This window comes from Eptatretus burgeri, chromosome 13, assembly GCF_056783735.1.
Source record: "Eptatretus burgeri isolate ZD-2024b chromosome 13, Ebu_testis_v1, whole genome shotgun sequence".
Classification (NCBI taxonomy): domain Eukaryota; kingdom Metazoa; phylum Chordata; class Myxini; order Myxiniformes; family Myxinidae; genus Eptatretus; species Eptatretus burgeri.
In genome coordinates, this window is record NC_140973.1 from 28,981,682 (window position 1) to 28,994,181 (window position 12,500).

The 12,500-nt window shown below is 45.0% G+C and overlaps 1 long non-coding RNA gene and 1 pseudogene across 1 annotated transcript; one reads left to right on the top strand and one right to left on the bottom strand.

Annotated features, from left to right (window-relative positions):
• The window catches only part of LOC147014142 (uncharacterized), a 17,760-nt pseudogene extending 16,921 nt beyond the window's left edge, over positions 1-839 (top strand).
• A 666-nt stretch (positions 840-1,505) lies between these two features.
• On the bottom strand, positions 1,506-4,238 carry LOC147014143 (uncharacterized). The gene is made up of 3 exons (XR_015050426.1): positions 4,020-4,238; positions 2,757-2,978; positions 1,506-2,644 (listed from the first exon to the last, which is right to left on the bottom strand). It is a non-coding gene; the product is annotated as an uncharacterized LOC147014143 (long non-coding RNA).
• Positions 4,239-12,500: the final 8,262 nt, after the last annotated feature.

The following is a 12,500-nucleotide window of genomic DNA, read 5'->3' on the forward strand; positions in this document are numbered from 1 at the left end:
TCGTCTAACAGTCTTATTTCCATTACCAAGAAGTTGAAGAGAGAGGAGAGAATACCAAGAAGTTTTTATTTTTCTTTCTTATTTTTTAATATTATAAAAAGGATATTTTTGTTCCTAGAAAAAGGAAGGAAGGGGAATCATACCAGTATCATATATACTTGTTGTGGATTTGTGGCCCTGAAAAGGGGCCGTTTGGGTTTGATGAAGCTTTTCAGCTAAACCAGAGGAAATCCTCATCAATGCTTTCCTCGTTGAAGATGGCACGTAACTTCTTGTCCGAATCAGGGAAGAACAAGTCCACGTTGCTATTACCGTCGTTTGCAGCCTCCTCCTCACAAATGATGCTGTCCTCTGTGTCGCCCATGTTGTTGGAGATGCAGCATTTCAGAAATGCTCACTTGATGATGTCCGACGGTATCTCCTCCCACACCTTGATGATCCAGCTATAGATTTTCGGAAGGTCGACCTTTCTCATACTCCTGATGAACGCTGGCAGTCTCCCAGTCAACAAAATGCTGAGCCAATGTAGCGACGGGAGTAATGGTGAAAGTTCAGCATTTCCTAGCATTGCGTCAGCATGTCAGGAACACGCTTGGTTGATTAATTATGCCTGCATTGGATGTTCATGTCGAAAATGATGCATGTAAAAAGATAGTCACCAATACAAGTCCCTCATCTATCCACCCCTTCTGCTGCACAGGAACAATGATGCCAGCTGGAAACTTGCCTTTGGACAGTGTCTTCCTCTTGAACACAACATACGTCATATGAGGGAAGCTTGCCATGCAAGCTTATTTGAGGTGGGTGCTCTGTTATTGGGCTCTAGCTATTGTGACTAATTCTTCTTTTGATGTGAGACCAGGTGTTCCCTGTTCTTTTGTGTGTAATGGTGTTTTCAGATCCGCTCGGCTCAATGTATGCCATGCAACTAAACTCCAGGTGTCTCCATTTTTCATTTATTTAATTTCCACACACAATTAATAAAACACTACAAACTATTAACCTTAACCAATTTTCAGTCAGAGTCTGTCTTTGTTCGGTCTGTCGGACGGTTGTTCTTTGTGGATTATGCGGTTTTACCATGCGAGACATAATCCGTGGTGATGCTCCCCAAAACAGTCAGGTGGTGCTTCTGATATATAAACAACGAATGTGGTCATCATTGGTTAGATGTTTATTGGTATGCCATCCTGATGAGGGCAAACAAGCCTGAAATCTGGATAGGCAACTCAGTTTGATGGTCAAATGATGTTGACCATGTAATCTTTGTCTGTTTGAAAGAGTTGCTGGGCCAAGGCCTCCAGATTGGAGGTGACACTTTGGTGTAGGATGTTGTCCAATGGAGATCAGGGGAGTGCTTGTTACACTCTGCATGTTTTTGACATATATATATATATATATATATATATATATATATATATATATATATATATATATATATATATATATGTATTTTTTATGTTGAACGCTTCAGTCATGGACTAAATAGTCCTCATTGAGGCCAAGCCTTAAATAAAAGAAATGCATTGATAGAAAAGTAAAGAATGAGAGAATAGTCTCAGGGTTTTTGAGGAAGTAAAAAATCTGCTTTTTGAAAAGGGGAAGGTCATCAGTGTTTGGGAAGACATGAGAAGGTAAAGAGTTCCAGAGTTTGGCAGTGGAGGGGAAGAAACAAACATCGTAACGGCCCACCCCTGAGTTGCCAATGGCCACACAATAATAATGTGATGTATGGATATATAGTTGTGGGGATGACCATAAGGATGTAACAGGACTAAAATTGACTTATTACTTCATTTATAAACATCTAACATAAGTGTGTAGTTTACGTGTAAACCGAATGGACGTGTCCAAGCGTGTTCGGAAGCTGATAAAAGTGGCCCCCTCCCTTCTGTAATGTGCCAACATCTCTCCCATCATTCTCACCTATTATTCCTTTCAATCGTTTCCATTCATAATATGTCTGTATTTGCTCTTGTAAATCATTTGCAGCTCACAAGCCAACATGTTTCCACCTCGATGAAGGTGAAAGAAAGACCTTGGGGCCTTGCGTAATGTGAGGGTTACGCTGGCGATGGGAGTTTTGTGAACCCATTCAAAACCCGAGAAACGGCTGGAAGCTATGAGAAGCTGAGCAGTGAGCCAATGAGGTGCAGCTATGCATGGTCATGAGGTAAGTAAGGCTGATGGGTGGGGGAGACAGACAGATAGAGAGTGGAGTGGAGTTAACAGTTCAGTCCCGCAGAGTGAAGAGAACCAAACATTTTGGGTTAAGTCTTGTGGAGCCGAGAGAGAGAGAGACAGAGAGACAGAGAGAGACAGAGAGAGAGAGAGAGACAGAGAGAGACACATGGACCATAAACATTGAGGATGACGGTCCAAGAATCAGGCAGTGAAAAACAAACGTGTGCTTTAGCCAGGAGCTAAAACATTTTTTTGTCTACAGTCAAGGCTCATGTAAGAGCGAGTACACTCAATGGATCAGGATGTAACAGGACAAAAGGAGCTTTATCTAATTAACATGTCCAAAGAGACGGCCCTGATCTCATGGCTGACATTGAGGACTTCCATGCATTGTTGGTGAGTCGAAGCAGCATGTCCAAGGTGGAGTGATCAGGTCTGAAGTTGGTGATCAGAGATGAGGCTGTTGGAGAAAAGGAAGGATTTCATATCAACTGCGATTTTGGATTCTATAATCTTGCTGATATTTGGAAGTAAGCTAATAGGTCTGTAGTTAAGGGGATGTCTTTGTGCACCTTTTATAGAATGCAGTAATATTGTCTGATTTCCAAGCAGATGAAAGATGACCTCTGGGAAAAGATAAGGTGAAAATGGCAGAGAGAGCAGCAGAGCAGGTGTTCAGGACATGTAAGCTGATGTTGTCTGGTCCAGTAGCAGAGTCAGAGTTGAGGGTTCACAGAAACTTCCCCACCTTCTCAGTTGCAAAAGACACAGATTCCAGGAGCAGTTGAGTATGACTGGGAAGTGTGGGTTTAGAGAAAGAAAGAAAGAGGGGGGTTGGAGACAAGAATTGGAATCAAACACAGAATTGAGGCATTCGGCCTTCTCACGAACAGAGTTGGCTGTGGGGGGGGGGGCTAGGTGGGCGAGGCTACATGGAAACGGAAAGCTACATGATCTATAATCTAGTGTCGGTAATAATCAACCAAAAATGACATCCAATTTTTGCAAACCAAAATTGATCGATTCGTAAGAAACAAGAATATATTGTTACGAATCTACGCCCGCCCGGCGTGCGAACGACCGCGTTTCTCTAATAGCGGTCATAGCGGTCGTTTCACCCACCGAACGAGCAATTCAGTCACGACCTCCCGGAACAACGCCGAGAACCAGTCATGGGTGTGCTTTCAACGCACACCACGGCCCAGTCCGTATTCTACCCGCGCGCGACAGGGTCAATCCCGGAATATCGATATACCTAAGTATTCGCGCGGGTAACCTACCGAGGGACCGTACCTCGGCGAAGGTCTGTTTGGACACGAACCGCTTAAGTGGTTCGTTCCGTTCTGGGATAACCGAGCGGGTATTATCGCCAGACCCGATTCTATTATCGGTATTCAAAAACCAACTCGCATTCCGAAAAACAATATGGCACTTCAATGGGGGAAAATGATACGACGAACGGGGTACACATTCAAAGAAGCACATTTATTTCTACACACATACAAACAATCATGCAGTCATTACAGGTAAACAAGCAATGCGCGGGACGGGTACAAAATACGAGCAAGGACAAAGCACTACAACCGACTATTGTTATTATTCACAGGCACTTAACAGTTCTACTTGTCGGGACTCGGCGCCACATCATTCACACAAAGAAAAGACCACCCTCATAGACAAGGGGGTCAGGCTGGGCCCGTAGGCCTTTATGGCGCGGGACTTGGCAGACCGAACGAGTCCCACGAGACCGTGCAGGTTACCTGCACCCTCATGGTGCCTTGATGGGGTGAGTCGCGACATCCCGTCCCCACGGCAGCTATTCGCGCTTCACGCACCTTCCCCGTGGCAGGCGAGCTCTCTCCGGCTCTCGCCACACAAACGCGCAGGCTTGCGCGAAACGGCAGGCAGGGTTGTGCCTCCAGCCCGCATCTCCTTCGCGACGCTCGGACCTCCCCCGACTGACTGCTCCAAGCTCCAGACTCTGACAAGAGCCCAGACCTCCACGCAGCTCCTTGGTTTCTCCGAACCCCGACAGACACTCTCTTCCACCCGACCGACTCACCACTTGGCGCTCTGCGTGCACTTTTATTCCCCCGGCGCCCCGCCCCTCTCTTCGCAGCACGCGGGGTGGGGGGGGGGACATTCCAACAGAGATCGGCTGCATTAGTTGTTGTTTCCCAATCGTCAATCTTGTTTACCAGAGAAATCGGGGGGCGGGAGTTGAGTTCCAACCGTCAATCTTGTTTACCAGAAAAATCGGGGCGGGAGTTGTTTCCCAACCGTCAATCTTGTTTACCAGAAAAATCGGGGCGGGAGTTGTTTCCCAACCGTCAATCTTGTTTACCAGAGAAATCGGGGCGGGAGTTGAGTTCCAACCGTCAATCTTGTTTACCAGAAAAATCGGGGCGGGAGTTGTTTCCCAACCGTCAATCTTGTTTACCAGAGAAATCGGAGCGCGAGTTGTTGTTGTTCCCCTTTGGTGTTCGTGGAGATGTCGGCGGTTGTGGAGAAGTTGGTTGTGGTTGTTGTGGCTGGCATTGTGGTTGGTGGTTGGTCCAAAATAACAATAGCAAAGAAAATGGCTACCTGAAGATTCACAGCCCTGTCCACACGAATAATCCCATTAAACAAAGGTGGGGAAATCTAACTGAACACGGACTTAGCGATATAACTGATTTTGGGGACATCCTTTATGGTGTCCTGTGAATTTCCACAGCCGTAACAATATAAACGGATCACGATACAATAATGCAGGATTTTTCATGCATTTAATAGATAACGTGGAGCCTGGTGTTGGCTTAGTGGTTAGGGTGGCGGCTTGGGATCCCAGGGTCCTGAGTTCAAGCCCCGTTAGCTGCTGAATTAACACCAGGGGGTTGACTCAGCCTGTCATCCATCTGAGGTCGGCGAAGTGAGTACCAGTGTACTGGTCCCGGTGTATGCCCCGGTTAGAATAGGTGTACCATATCCCTGTGTGTCGTAAGAGGCGACCAGGGTTGGCGTCAGGAAGGACATCCGGCCATAAAACATTGCCTCAAGAAAAAGCCTAACCCCTGCACAGCAGGGAAAAATGGCTGTAAAAACTGTCAGTATAATAGATAACGTGCATTAATATGTTGAAAGCTTTGTTCATTTTTTTCCCCTTTCTTTGAGACACAGTGGCAAAATATTGAGTCCCATAATTCACATGCAGGCTGTACTTACCAGAGTTGTAAATGAAACTTTCTTGCCTTTACAGTGCAACATTTATCTGGATTACTGGCTTTAATTGTGAAATCCAAGGAAAATGCTTTGATGCTTTTAGGCTGTGTCAGAGTGGCGTGCGTCCACGATCGTAACCTGAGCCATAGAAACCGCTTCGGCACCATCGACGAACACTTTGTATAGAGCATGGTTCAGGATCCGGTCTGATCAGATCTGCTCTACCCTCCCATTTTGGAATACAATTTGGACTAATTATGTACTTGCACTTGGTCCTCCAATCATAACACAAGAATCTAAGAGGAGATACCAAAATGAAGTGGTGATTCTCAAGTTTATTAACCTTAAAAAGAGAGGTTTGTTTCATTGATTTTAGATGATGCTATTGATGTGACGATTAACTTCATTTTAAAAGCAAGAATAATTATTATTTAATATTTTTGACATACAACAGTCCTTCTATTAAGGAATTTCGTTGGATAAAGAAATATTGAGGTGATATAAAATAGCTTCCCATGCTATTAACATTTAAAGAAGAGCAGAGCGTTCACTGAATGCCAGCGTGGGCAGGTGTTAGCTGGACACGTCCTGATATTTCGAAAGAAATGTGTTCAAACTGTCCATGACAAATCCAGTTACACAACGATGCAGATTCACACTTAGGCAGCTGGGTTGCTAGTTCTCCATGGAGGATGAAAATGCGGCAATGGGAGGGATATGAGGATAGAAGGAGGAGGTGAGAAGACTTCGTGAAGCAGGTGGTCCACTTCCAGTCCAACAGCTCACAAATCGACAGAGTTCCACATGCTGTTAGCATCACGTGAATACAGTTAAGATGCAAAGCAGACTGACTTGATTGCCAATAAAGCCAACACAATGACAGTTGTGCGAAGCAGAGCATGTCCTTACCAATATCCGAGACAATCGACTGCCAAAGCCTTTACTTGGGGCAGATATAGCTGAGCTCCATATATCCAACATTTGCAAATTACCTGTCAAAGACGATGCAACTTGCCTGTCAAACTGAAATCCATTGCTTGGCAGAATTATCTTGTGTTACCACATAGCGTCCTGGCAGGATGGCCGAGAGGTACACACACTCGCTTGTCTCTCAGCTGTCGAGCCGAGGTTTGAATCCCGACCCAGCTACAAACTATCATCCCCGTGTTTCACAGGCAGGGTGATTCATCGATGAGTGTGCCATCTCTCGGATGGACGTTAAACTGGGTGTCCTGTCTGCTGGGGTGCTAGCATTATGTTGTGGACATTTAAAGGTCCCTCTGTGTAGTTTACGACGAATTGGTGAGCTTATTCCAAATTCTTGCCCTAACCTACAGAGGGCATGTACATCAGCGTCACAGCTGTGCCCTCAGCCATTTATGCAACTCCACAGCTTTGTGCTGCATACAAAAGAAGAACCACACAAGGTTTTATTTATATAATTGTAGTGGCCTGCAATACCTCATGTAGTTGTGTTTCTCTTCCAAAAGCTATATTAAGATTGTTACAATTGAGAAACTCTTCATCAATGCTGTTTCGAAGAACTCGTATGATGATAAGTATACAATTGCTACAGATAGATATTTTTGTTCTTGAGTGTGTTTTATGTTCTTGAATGAGTGTTTTCATTGTGCTAAATTTTTATTGGCCGTCCCCTGGGTTTTGATGGGATTTTGCAAGTGTGCGTGTGCGTGCGAGTGTGTGCGTGTGCGTTTGTCCAGGCCATAACATTTTTTACCAATCGAGCTTTTGTCATCAGATCTTCAACAAACGTTTATGAGAATACGGAGAACACAAATGAATAAAATGTACAATATATTTTAAACTGCCGTTTTCGTCAAGTTTCGTTCGAGTACAAAGCTTACGCCGATTAATGGGTTTTGCATTTTGAGATGCTTTCCAGTTATTAGTCACATTTTTAACAGAAACCTTTGTCTGTTCTGGCAAAATATTGTGAGCAAGCTGGGGCTCCCTTCTGCACGGATCGATTCACGACTGAAAAAGATCCGACGACAAGTTGCCGTCATGGTGCTCTGTCGGTGGAGTTTTCACAGAGGGACTGCTGTCTCTGCCAAATGGTAGCACTTCCTTACAGATGTTAAACATTCCATATTGGTGTCGTTTAAAGAGTCGTCCATTTGGTCAGTATATCATGCCTATACCTGCTTGCAATTTCACTGTCCTGATCCTATTGTGAACGACCGCTGCACCTAACCTTAATGGTGATGGGAAACGGATGAAACGGTGTGCATTATAATTGGTGAAAAATATAATTATTATTTATGAGTAACAACAAACAGAAATATAATGCGAGGGAACAAACAGAAAAGTTTGTTCATAATGCAGATACAATGATAATCACGAGATCAATTCCAACGCAGGTGTAAATGTTTAAATAAATGGTTGTAATGATATCATGCATTGTGAAAATCGAAGGGAAATATTGTCTTGTTGACACTTTTACTACTTAACTGTGAGAAAACAGATGTTGAAGAAATCGTTAACAAAAAAAAACAAAAAAAAATCACATTTTGATAAATATTGTTTTCACTCGAAGATGAACCAAATTAATTGATGGGCAATTTAGTGGAACAATGCGCTGTTTTACAAGGTTATATATCATCATGTTAACAGATGTTTATTTTGCATGACTCAAAATTGAGAGAGCAATGCCGTCATCTCATTGAAATGCAGGTGCTATCATGGGTGTGTGCAGGTGTTTGCTTACTGAGTGTGAGTGAATGCTCCAGTCCAGGAGTTTTTTCCTTTATGGAAGTAGAGGATCCATGATCCTAACTATGGGTGTTTTAAACCACTGAACCATTTCAATGTGGATTCTAATGAACGAAATATAACTACGCACATTAGTTGTTGTGCAAAAAACGCGTTGCAGCAACAGCAGCAAACATTTCCACAGGACATGCATACTGGCAAGACTGGTAGGTTGGTGACGTATGGATCAATGATTGTATACCTGTGTCAGATTTCATCGAAAGGTGAATGTACAGTCTTGTGTTTGTTCGTTCCTCACCCGACATTTGAGTTCACCCACCTCACCCCAAATACGAATAAATGAATCTTTTTTTTTAATGTTTTTAGATCCTCGTAGGGGATCTCTAAATCTTACTCATGTTGTTGTTCTTCATCTTCTTGTGGACTAGTTTGTTTCACAGCCTACAATTTTTATCGAAACTTCCTGAAAATTGGCATGTACTGTATATGTAAAAATACCCTGCGCAGACAGTAACCATCTCCGATTTTGAAAATTCCTCCAAGAAAAAAAAGTTATGACGTCAAAATATCTCCGCTAATGGAAATCGACTAAAACATTATCTCCGAAACGAGGCAAGCTTTTTGAATTCTGTTTGCGGGAATCGAACAGGGCATTAGCAGAGATAAATTACCGCACATATGATACATACATCACCATGACGTCATATCAAATTTTATGACGTCATTCCTATTTTTTGTTTCACAACCGAGAGTTTTCATTGGATCTTCATGAAACTTGCAATGAATATGCAGAAAGCCCACGCGCAGGCAGTAACCATCTCCGATTTTGGAAATTCTTCCTAGAAAAAAAAAGTTATGACGTCAAAATATCTCCGCTAATGGAAATCGCCGACACCATTATCTCCAAAACTAGGCAAGCTGATTGAATTTTGTTTGAGGGATCAAGCCGGGCATTAGCACAGATAATTTATGGCAAACCTGATACATCACAATGACGTCATCATTAAGAGGACGAGGATCTTAGCTCATTTGAGCTTGTTTTTAAAACGGCCACTATTATTCCCACTTGTTAAGTTGGCTGTAGGGAGATGGGGTGGGGAGGGGTAGTGAGGGAGTGTACTTGGCTGAAGTCCTTTACGAACCAGGTGGCCTAGCCTGATGTTCAACAAAGTAGTTGGGGAAGGAATTTGGAATTTGCCCATGGTGCCGACGATAGTTCACCGACGCTTCGTGAAGGACACTGTGGGACCTGTAACATCCACCCACTAATACCAGCAGATGGGACCCAAACTTAATGTCTATCCAGAAGATGGTGCACCTATTGCTGAATCACCCAACCTATGAAACATCAATGATGACAGTTTATATCTGGGTCAGGATTCAAACCAAGGCTACACAGCTTCGAGGCGAGTGTACATACCTATAATTCATCTCAGCTGAAGAATGAATGAATAACTTAATATTGTGTGTGTGAGTGAGAGAGAGAGAGAGAGAGAGAGAGAGAGAGAGAGAGAGAGAGAGAGAGAGAGAGAGAGAGAGAGAGAGAGAGAGAGAGAGAGAGAGAGAGATATTGGATGACCTTTTGACACACCAAGCTGCTTGCGGATCTGCAATTGAAGGGTCGATAACTCGATGACGGACGATGCACAATGAATGATTGAGATGGCCAGTGAATGAAGCAATCAATCAGGTGAAAGAATTTGTGATAGGAAGCAAAGAGTGTGAATTGAAGGATGTCTGACTGGGAGGTTATGCGTCATGGGGTACATCATTGGCTCACTGCAAGGACCGTTTTTATACATAATTTACATCAATGATTTGAGCAATGCGGCAAAGAGTCAGATTTTCAAATTTGCAGATGACACAAAGCTTGGAGGTGAGACAGAAAGCAGACAGGGTGGTGATCAGAGTCAGGAAAGTCTGTATACGTAAATGGATTGGGCAAACGATTGGCAGATGCAGGTTAACGAAGATATGTAAGGTGCTGGGGATTGGTAAGAATAATGAAAATAGGGATTACATGATGCAATGGACAATCTTAGAGTTTGTTAAACAGAAGGATCTGGGGGTGGTAATAACTAAGTGGGGTAAGCAAATGACAGTGTCAGGCATCTATCGCTAAAGCGAATGGGGTTTCAGATGTACAGGTAGATAAATTACAAAAATCAAGAAATATTGTACATACTGTACAGGAATTTAGTGAGATGATTGGATATACTGTACATACACTCGCCAACAAGTGATGAAACCCATCTGACAGCTGGGGGGGGGGGGGTCGTGTAGCATTGGGATTCTCATGTATGTGCTACTTGTGAATGTCTACAGCTGGAGAGGAACCCAGCCAGGGTTTGAAACAGTAAAGGGCTTACCTTGCGTAGCTTTTCTTGGTGGCTTTATGCAACTTTATTTGACTGGAATAGCATGGGAGTTTATACTGTATAAATGTAAATATTAGCAAATACAACCCATCGCTTCACAAACAGGATTATTTAGGAGGGATGGAGCAAGAGCGGAGGGGAGAAAGAGGGAGAGAGGGGGGAGTGGAGGGAGAGGAGGGAGAGAAAGGTGAGGGAGAGAGAGATAGGAGGGAGGGGGGAAGAGATATAAGGGAGGAGGAGAAGAGGAGGGGAGGAGGGAGGGAGGAAGGATGGGTCAGTGAGGAGAGGAGAGCAAGGAGGAGGTAAGAAAGGGGGAGGAGTCAGGAATGGGGGGTGGGGAGAGCGATACCTCACCAAATGTCACTATGCACTCCAGAAGGGATGTGTATGTACTCTGGAAGGAGGGGGATGTAAGAGAGGAGGGTGGGGGAGTGAAGTGGGGGTGGGGTAGAGGAAGTGGGGAGGGGGTGTTTGGGAAGAGATTAGCATGAGGAGAGGGGGTTCTGGGCTTGCACTTGGAAGGGGGACTTGTGGAGAAGCGGCAGTGGTAGTGTTGGATTGAACAAAATGGGGTATGTTAAAACAGCACGTTAATACAACATGAAGAGACCACCCAGAGGGTTGGGTTTGGGGGTCCATGGGGGTTGGAGAGGAGAGGGGGTTGGGTGGAGGTAAGCATGAAGGGAGGGGGATGGCAGTGTGAGGGAAGGGGAAGGAAGGCCGCATGATAGGAAGGGAAGGCAGCATGAAGGGAAGGGAATGCAGTGGGAGGGGAAGGGAAGGTGGTGCCAGGGGAGGGGAAGGGAAAGTGGTACGAGGGGAGAGGAAGAGAAGGCAGTATGAGGGGAGGGGAAGGAAATGGCGATAAAACGAGCCCAAATAGCAACATTTTCTTTTTACCTGCAAGGTCGATATAAAACCGGGTGGGAGTATTTAAAAACAATGCTATCTACCTGGCAAAGGCCTGTGTGTATGCATCCTCACACATGCGTCGACCTTTGCATCCGCCCCCCCTCCCCCCGGTCAACTCACTCCAAATATGATTCGTACATGCTGCACTTTGGAGAAGCCATTTTCAATTCAAAACGAAACTGTCATTCCTTAACAGTCCCCTTAGCAGAGGGGGAGGTGTGGAGGAGGAAGGTGAAGGGGAGGGGGAAGGAGAGGGGGAGGAGAGGGGAGAGTTGAGAGAGGAGGAAGGAGGGAGATAGGATGGAGGAGTAGAGAGGGGGGAGGGGGAGCGACAAGGAGTGGGTCATTTTATTGATTTCTGCGTTGTTTAGCCCAAAATCGCTGGGAACTGACACCTTCAATGAGCATGAATTATCAACAAGTGTGTGTGTGTGTGTGCGTGCGTGTGTGCGTGCGTGTGTGCGTGCGCGTGTGCGTGTGCGTGTGTGACATCTCCATATGCGGGTTTCAGAAGGTAGAAGAGAACTCTCCCAGCTCCCAGGTCTCAAAGTACCCACCTTTGTATGTGTTTATGTATGTGTGTACAAGTGTGTATCTGCATTCATATCAATTGCTGTTAATGACTGCTATCTCCACACATGGGTGGGTATCAGGAGATGGAATGGAGACATGCCAGGTCTCAAAATGTGAGTGTGTGTTTGTGTGTGTGGTCTTTCAGCATAACATTCTCTTTGCTAACCCCACCTCCTCCCCCAACCTGTGTTGTGTCTGTGTCTGTGTGTGGGTGTGTGTCTCTCCCCCCCCCTCCGACCGCCTCCTTCCTCACTCCTCTCTCTGCCTTCTCCCTCCTCACTCTTGCACCCTCCTCTATCCCTCCCCTCCTTCCTCCCCTCCTCTCTCCCCTCACCCAACATCCCCCCCTGTTGAGGGGACTGCTAAGGACTAACGGTTTAATTTTGAATTTAAAACGACCTACCCTGCTACCCATTGTGTAGCATGTACGAATTGGATTCAGTATTCGCCGACCGGAGGGGTGCAAACGTTTCTGCGTGTGTGAGCATGCAGGCATGCCTTTGCCAGGTAGATAGCGTG